Below are 7,938 nucleotides of genomic sequence, written 5' to 3'. Positions count from 1 at the left end.
TTCCATAGAGAACATGGGCACAACAATCAAGGAAAATGGAAAATGCAAAAAGATCCTAACTCAAAACATCCAGGAAATACAGGACACAATGAGAAGACCAAACCTACGGATAATAGGAGTGGATGAGAATGAAGATTTTCAACTCAAAGGACCAGCAAACATCTTCAACAAAATTATAGAAGAAAACTTCCCAAATCTAAAGAAAGAGATGCCCATGAACATACAAGAAGCCTACAGAACTCCAAATAGGCTGGACCAGAAAAGAAATACCTCCCGACACATAATAATCAGAACAACAAATGCACTAAATAAAGATAGAATACTAAAAGCAGTAAGAGAAAAAGGCCAAGTAACATATAAAGGCAAGCCTATCAGAATTACACCAGATTTTTCACCAGAGACTATGAAAGCTAGAAGATCCTGGACAGATGTTATACAGACACTAAAAGAACACAAATTCCAGCCCAAGCTACTATACCTAGCCAAACTCTCAATTAACATAGATGGAGAAACCAAAGTATTCTCCGACAAAGCCAAATTCACACATTATCTCTCCACGAATCCAGCCCTTCAAAGGATAATAACAGAAAAAAACCAATACAAGGACAGGAACCACGCCCTAGAAACAACAAGAAGGTAATCCCTCAACAAACCTAAAAGAAGACAGCCAAAAGAACAGAATGCCAACTTTAACAACAAAAATAACAGGAAACAACAATTACTTTTCCTTAATATCTCTTAATATCAATGGACTCAACTCCCCGATAAAAAGACATAGACTAACAAACTGGCTACACAAACAAGACCCAACATTTTGCTGCTTACAAGAAACTCATCTCAGAGAAAAAGATAGACACTACCTCAGAATGAAAGGCTGGAAAACAATTTTCCAAGCAAATGGTCTGAAGAAACAAGCTGGAGTAGCCATTCTAATATCAGATAAGATTGACTTCCAACCCAAAGTCATCAAAAAAGACAGGGAGGGGCACTTCATACTCATCAAAGGTAAAATCCTCCAAGAGGAACTATCAATCCTGAATATCTATGCTCCAAATACAAAGGCAGCCTCATTCATTAAAGAAACTTTAGTAAATCTCAAAGCACACATTGCACCTCATACAATAATAGTGGGAGACTTCAACACACCACTTTCACCAATGGACAGATCATGGAAACAGAAACTAAACAGGGACACAGTGAAACTAACAGAAGTTATGGATCAAATGGATCTGGCAGATATCTACAGAACATTTTACCCTAAAACAAAAGGATACACCTTCTTCTCAGCACCTCATGGTACCTTCTCCAAAATTGACCACGTAATTGGGCACAAAACAGGACTCAACAGATACAAAAACATTGAAATTGTCCCATGCATCCTATCAGATCACCATGGACTAAGGCTGATCTTCAATAACAAAATAAGTAATAGAAAGCCAACCTTCACGTGGAAACTGAACAACACTCTTCTCAATGATACCTTGGTCAAGGAAGGAATAAAGAAAGAAATTAAGGACTTTTTAGAGTTCAATGAAAATGAAGCCACAACATACCCAAACTTATGGGACGCAATGAAAGCATTTCTAAGAGGAAAACTCATAGCTCTGAGTGCCTCCAAAAGGAAACTAGAAAGAGCACACATTAGCAGCTTGACAACACACCTAAAAGCACTAGAACAAAAGGAAGCAAATTCACCCAAGAGGAGTAGACGGCAGGAAATAATCAAACTCAGGGGTGAAATCAACCAAGTGGAAACAAGAAAAACTATTCAAAGAATCAACCAATCAAGGAGCTGGTTCTTTGAGAAAATCAACAAGATAGATAAACCCTTAGCCAGACTCACTAGAGGGCACAGGGAAAGCATCCTAATTAACAAAATCAGAAATGAAAAAGGAGACATAACAACAGATCCTGAAGACATCCAAAACACCATCAGATCCTTCTACCAAAGGCTATACTCAACAAAACTGGAGAACCTGGATGAAATGGAGAAGTTCCTAGACAGATACCAGGTACCAAAGTTGAATCAAGATCAGGTTAATGATCTAAACAGCCCTATATCCCCCAAAGAAATAGAAGCAGTCATTAATAGTCTCCCAACTAAAAAAAGCCCAGGACCAGATGGGTTTAGTGCAGAGTTCTATCAGACCTTCAAAGAAGATCTAATCCCAGTTCTTCACAAACTATTCCACAAAATAGAAACAGAAGGTACTCTACCCAACTCATTCTATGAAGCCACAATTACTCTGATACCTAAACCACAAAAAGACCCAACAAAGATAGAAAACTTCAGACCAATATCCCTTATGAATATTGATGCAAAAATCCTCAATAAAATTCTTGCTAACCGAATCCAAGAACACATCAAAACAATCATCCATCCTGACCAAGTAGGTTTCATCCCAGGGATGCAGGGATGGTTCAATATACGGAAATCCATCAACGTAATCCAGTATATAAACAAACTCAAAGACAAAAACCACATGGTCATCTCGTTAGATGCGGAAAAAGCATTTGACAAGATCCAACACCCATTCATGATAAAAGTCTCGGAAAGATCAGGAATTCAAGGCCCATACCTAAACATGATAAAAGCAATCTACAGCAAACCAGTAGCCAACATCAAAGTAAATGGTGAGAAGCTTGAAGCAATCCCTCTAATATCAGGGACTAGACAAGGCTGTCCACTTTCTCCATACCTATTCAACATTGTACTTGAAGTCCTAGCCAGAGCAATTCGACAACAAAAGGAGATCAATGGGATACAAATTGGAAAAGATGAAGTCAAAATATCACTTTTTGCAGATGATATGATAGTATACATAAGTGACCCTAAAAATTCCACCAGAGAACTCCTAAGCCTGATAAACAGCTTTGGTGAAGTAGCTGGATATAAAATTAACTCAAACAAATCAATGGCCTTTCTCTACACAAAGAATAAACAGGCTGAGAAAGAAATTAGGGAAACAACACCCTTCTCAATAGTCACAAATAATATAAAATATCTTGGCGTGACTCTAACTAAGGAAGTGAAAGATCTGTATAATAAAAACTTCAAGTCTCTGAAGAAAGAAATTATAGAAGATCTCAGAAGATGGAAAGATCTCCCATGCTCATGGATTGGCAGGATCAACATTGTAAAAATGGCTATCTTGCCAAAAGCAATCTACAGATTCAATGCAATCCCCATCAAAATTCCAACTCAATTCTTCAACGAATTAGAAAGTGCAATCTGCAAATTCATCTGGAATAACAAAAAACCTAGGATAGCAAAAACTCTTCTCAAGGATAAAAGAACCTCTGGTGGAATCACCATGCCGGACCTAAAGCTCTACTACAGAGCAATTGTGATAAAAACTGCATGGTACTGGTATAGTGACAGACAAATAGACCAATGGAATAGAATTGAAGACCCAGAAATGAACCCACACACCTACGGTCACTTGATCTTCGACAAGGGAGCTAAAAACATCCAGTGGAAGAAAGACAGCATTTTCAACAAATGGTGCTGGCACAACTGGTTGTTAACATGTAGAAGAATGCGAATCGATCCATTCCTATCTCCTTGTACTAAGGTCAAGTCTAAGTGGATCAAGGAACTTCATATAAAACCAGAGACACTGAAACTTATAGAGGAGAAAGTGGGGAAAAGCCTTGAAGATATGGGCACAGGGGAAAAATTCCTGAATAGAACAGTAATGGCTTGTGCTGTAAGATCGAGAATTGACAAGTGGGACCTCATGAAACTACAAAGCTTCTGCAAGGCTAAAGACACCATCAATAAGACAAAAAAACCACCAACAGATTGGGAAAGGATCTTCACCTATCCTAAATCAGATAAGGGACTAATATCCAATATATATAAAGAACTCAAGAAGGTGGACTCCAGAAAGTCAAATAACCCCATTAAAAAATGGGGCTCAGAACTGAACAAAGAATTCTCGCCTGAGGAATACCGAATGGCAGAGAAACACCTGAAAAAATGTTCAACATCCTTAATCATCAGGGAAATGCAAATCAAAACAACCCTGAGATTCCACCTCACACCAGTCAGAATGGCTAAGATCAAAAATTCAGGTGACAGCAGTTGCTGGCGAGGATGTGGAGAAAGAGGAACACTCCTCCATTGTTGGTGGGATTGCAAGCTTGTACAACCACTCTGGAAATCAGTCTGGCGGTTCCTCAGAAAATTGGACATAGTACTACCGGAGGATCCAGCAATACCTCTCCTGGGCATATATCCAGAAGATGTCCCAACCGGTAAAAAGGACACATGTTCCACTATGTTCATAGCAGCCCTATTTATAATAGCCAGAAGCTGGAAAGAACCCAGATGTCCCTCAACAGAGGAATGGATACAGAAATTATGGTACATTAACACAATGGAGTACTACTCAGCTATTAAAAAGAATGAATTTATGAAATTCCTAGCCAAATGGATGGACCTGGAGGGCATCATCTTGAGTGAAGTAACACAATCACAAAAGAACTCACACAATATGTATTCACTGATAAGTGGATATTAGCCCAAAACTTAGGATACCCAAGATTTAAGATACAATTTGCTAAACGCATGAAACTCAAGAAGAATGAAGACCAAAGTGTGGACACTGTGCACCTTCTCAGAATTGGGAACAAAACACCCAGGGAAGGAGTTACAGAGACAAAGTTCGTAGCGGTGATGAAAGGATGGACCATTTAGAGACTGCCGTACCCAGGGATCCATCCCATAATCAACTTCTAAACGCTGACACCATTGCATACACTAGCAAGATTTTGCTGAAAGGACCCAAATATAGCTGTCTCTTGTGAGACGATGCTGGGGCCTAGCAAACACAGGAGTGGATGTTCACAGTCAGCTATTGGATGTATCACAGGGCTCCCAATGGAGAAGCTAGAGTAAGTACCCAAGGAGCTAAAGGGATCTGCAACCCTATTGTTGGAACAACATGATGTACTAACTAGAACCCCGGAGCTCTTGTCTCTAGCTGCATATGTATCGAAAGATGGCCTATTCAGCCATCAATGGAAAGAGAGGCCCATTGGACTTGCAAACTTTATATGCCCCAATATAGGGGAATGCCAGGGCCAAAAGAATGGGAATGGGTGGATAGGGAAGTGGGGGGGCGCTATGGGGGACTTTTGGGATAGCATTGGAAACGTAATTGAGGAAAATATGTAATAAAAATATTAAAAAAAAAAAAAAAAGAAAAGGAGGACTGACTTAGGGTAAGACAGCACTAAGCAAGCAGACTTCTAACAAAACAGAAATGGAACAGCCAGTGTTCAATAAAGTCGATTGCACCAAAAAAAAAAAAAAAAAAAAAAAAGTTCCCACATTTTGGAAGGCACACAATGAAGGACCTCCCACATCAATCCTCAATCAAAAAAAAAAATAGCATGTCCCAGTGCCTGGGGCCTCAAGTCCCTTGGGGCTTAGATGCATCTTCTCTCACCTAGTCAAGTTCTGGCAGTTCTCTGCTGTATATGTGTGGTGGTCTGGTTGGGTGGAGGTGGGGACATCCTCTTCGAGACTGGGTCTTGGGGAGGAGGTGTGGAATATTGAATAGTCTGAGAGCAGACCAGGAACTTACAAAGACTAGACTATAAAAAAAAGATTAAAGAATGAAAAAAGAAAGAAAGAAAATGTCCCCCTGGCATGCCCCCTGGCATATATATATATATATATATATATATATATATATATGTTACTCAACATCAGAACATAACTAAGTCTGAGACATAGAGAAAACAGTGAGAAGCACAAAGGCATTTTCAATCTTTTGCATCATACTCTTTCTTCTTCTTTCAGTGCCTTTATGCTCATAATCATGGGTCAACTCTTCTCTCATATACCTAAGGATGAGGACAAAGGAAATTTGGAGTCCAGCTTCACTGAATATTTTAGGAATTATAAGCAAGAAACCAAAATCATTTCTGAGGAAACCACCTGTTCAATAGAGCTATGCTTGAAAGGGACTTTCAGAGGGCAAACTCTGTAATTAGTGATGCATTAAAAATATTGATAATACCCCAATAAATATTGCAGTGACAGGAGAGTCTGGAGCAGGGAAGTCCAGCCTCATCAATGCCTTGAGAGAGGTTAAAGACCAAGAGGAAAGTGCAGCTGAAGTGGGGGTGACAGAGACAACCATGAAGGTGTCTTCATACAAACACCCCAAAGTTAGAAATTTGACATTATGGGACCTGCCTGGTATTGGAACTCTGAAATTTCAACCAAAAGATTATCTAGAAAAAGTAGAGTTCAAAAAGTATGAGTTCTTCATTATTGTTTCTTCCTTCGATTTACAAAGTTAGAACTAGACCTCGCCAAAGCAATCAGAATCATGAAAAAGAATTACTACTTCGTGAGAAGCAAGGTGGACTGTGATCTAGACAATGAAAAGAAATCCAAACCACATAACTTCAACAGAGAAAACATCCTGAATCAGGTCCGAAATTACTATCTGGATACATTTAGGGGGAGTAAAATTGATGAACCTCAGGTTTTCTTGATATCTAACCACAATTTGTCTGACTATGATTTTCCAGTCCTGATGGACACCCTGCTTAAGGCCTTCCTGCTGAAAAGCGCCACAACTTTCTGCTTTCCTTGCCTAATATAACTGAGGCAGCCATTCAAAAAAAGTACAACTCTACTAAGCAGTATATCTGGTTGCAGGCCATGAAGGATGGACTTTTGGCGACTGTTCCTGTAGTGGGCATTTTAAAGGACTTGGATAAGGAGAGGCTGAAGAAGAGGTTAGACTATTATCGTGACCTCTTTGGAGTCGATGATGAATCCCTAATGTTCATGGCTAAGGATGCCCAAGTGCCTGTTGAACTGCTGAAAAAAAAACCTTAAATCTCCTAATTTGTTGAAATGTAAGGAGGAAACATTAGAAGAACTGCTTTTGAACTGTGTGGAGAAATTTGCCTCAGCTAATGGTGGGCTCCTGCAGCAGGTCTTTACTTCAGGAAAACCTATTACCTACAATTTCATTTCCTTGATACAGTGGCTGAAGATGCCAAAGTTCTCCTTAAAGTGGCTCAAACTCATTTTGCCCGTAGCTTCTGACAATTACAAGACCAACTGTTTAATACCAGGGAATCATTAGATAGATTCCCATTGTGACATCTTTTCTTTATACTAGCCGATCTACTGTATCTATGGGAGAAACCTAAGGAATAGGGTCACAGGTTAATACTATATCAGAACCTGACAATATCTAATCCCTCTTAAAATGTTTATATTCCCTAAAATCTTGTTCTCTGTCTTTGAACTCCACATGCATGCTTGAACACAAATGCACACACACACACACACACACACACACACACACACACACACACACCCAGAGGGAGCACACCACATATACACAAACACATACAGCACATCACATAAACACAAACACACACATTCACACACACACAGACACACACACACACACACAAATGCTGAGCTTGGTGTCACTAGTATACTTAAAGTAATTTTCTATTGTAACATCGACCTCTCTGTAAGTTGTTTACAATTTTTTTTTCTGTGCTCTGTGCATCCTGCTCTGAGTGCTCATTGCATTTCACAAGGTACACACACACACACACACACACACACAAACACACACACCCGAACATTTCTTCTCACCCTCATTATGCCTGTGTTAGAAAGTGACTTGCATGACTTACAGATTTTATTAACAAGAAGACTTTAAGAACCAAAGTAAAAGAAACCATGACCACCAATCACAAGTTTACTATAACCAATCAATTCTTAAAATACCTATCAGAATCTTTCTAGAGAAAATAAAGAGCATCTATAATTCTGTCCCAGGTCCCGTGGAGAACTCTGGGTTCATTCTTTCTATCATTATTGTGGGAAGTGGGTGTATCTGCAGGCCCCGTGAAACCCACTTGTTTACTGCCTTGCCCGAGCATGCA

General features: G+C 39.4%; 1 pseudogene; it reads left to right on the top strand.

Moving 5' to 3' along the window:
- Window positions 1-5,754: 5,754 nt before the first annotated feature.
- On the top strand, window positions 5,755-7,283 carry LOC147000307 (interferon-inducible GTPase 1-like; annotated as a pseudogene).
- Window positions 7,284-7,938: the final 655 nt, after the last annotated feature.

The sequence above is a fragment of the Mus caroli genome, unplaced genomic scaffold, assembly GCF_978045245.1.
Source record: "Mus caroli unplaced genomic scaffold, Mus_caroli_1 scaffold_19, whole genome shotgun sequence".
NCBI lineage: Eukaryota > Metazoa > Chordata > Mammalia > Rodentia > Muridae > Mus > Mus caroli.
This window is presented reverse-complemented; position numbering and strand designations above follow the sequence as displayed.